Source organism: Nicotiana attenuata, unplaced genomic scaffold (genome assembly GCF_001879085.1).
Source record: "Nicotiana attenuata strain UT unplaced genomic scaffold, NIATTr2, whole genome shotgun sequence".
Lineage (NCBI taxonomy): Eukaryota > Viridiplantae > Streptophyta > Magnoliopsida > Solanales > Solanaceae > Nicotiana > Nicotiana attenuata.
Window position 1 is genome coordinate 258,327 of NW_017671574.1, and position 1,237 is coordinate 259,563.

Sequence of the window (1,237 nt, forward strand, 5' to 3'; positions counted from 1 at the left end):
TACGGGACGGTATCCGGGAGATCCCCTGTACATTTACGTATGGGACTACGGGACGGTATTCCGAGAGATCCCCTGTTGCTATCTCTGTGTACTGAGTTGTTGCTTTTCTGTGATTTCATTTTCATTGACTATTAGCATTTATCTTTGCTGCGATTTTCATATTGTTCTATCTTATTATACATATATGCCAGTAGGGCCCTGACCTGATCTCGTCACTACTCGACCCAGGTTTGGCTTGACACTTACTGGGCACTGCTGTGGTGTACTCATGCCCTTTTCCTGCACATGTTTTTCGTGTGCAGATCAGGTACCTCTTCCCAGCCATATTTCAAGTGAGGCGAGGCGATCATAGAGACATCGAGGTATATCTGCCGCGTCCGCAGACCTAGAAGTCCCTCTCTATTCTTCCTTAAGCTAAAGACTTATTGTATTTTCTTCGTTGATCGTTTTCTGGAGTTTAGAAACACTATTTACTTCTGTAGCTTGTGACTCGTGATATTCCGGGTTTCGGGAGAATTTTTGTTATGTTCGAGCGTGTTTATTGTATATGCCAAGCGCCATCTAAACTTCTGAAATAAATTTACCTGTTAAATTGTTTGTTCTCATGTTTTCGTTTCTTTCATGCAAAAATGTTAGCTTACCTAGTCGTGGAGACTAGGTGCCGTCAGGACTGTTCACGGAGGGAGAACTTGGGTCGTGACAGCTGAGGTTATAGTTCCTTGCCCTGTCAGGGGCGCTGAAGACAATGCCCTGGACAATGCCTTGCACTGTCTATGGCAGTGAGACGAACCTCCAATAAACTTAGTCAATTCTATTGAATTTTATACACCTCACCCTCGGTCTTGATTCTAAAATAATTCTTTCCACCCATACTAATCCTGATAGGACTTCACATGTCTAAAAGGTCACATTAATACTCATTAAATGCATCCACAACTAATCCGGATTTACGGGGTGTTACATTATCTCCCCCTTGGGATCATTCGTCCTCGAATGATTGTCTTGATTGTAACTACATCTTCCTCTAGACCTTAAACGGGACTGATGGAAACATGTGAACACTGAAATGTCATGAACACATGAATACTAACCTGAATGAATACACGATTACTAAACTATTGAGATACTAAATTGAATATGTACGAACTGAATGGCTACTAAACTAACTAAACAGTGAGATGACTTAATACCAAAAGACATGGAGATTATAATATAAGTTTTGAATGAGAGGGATAGC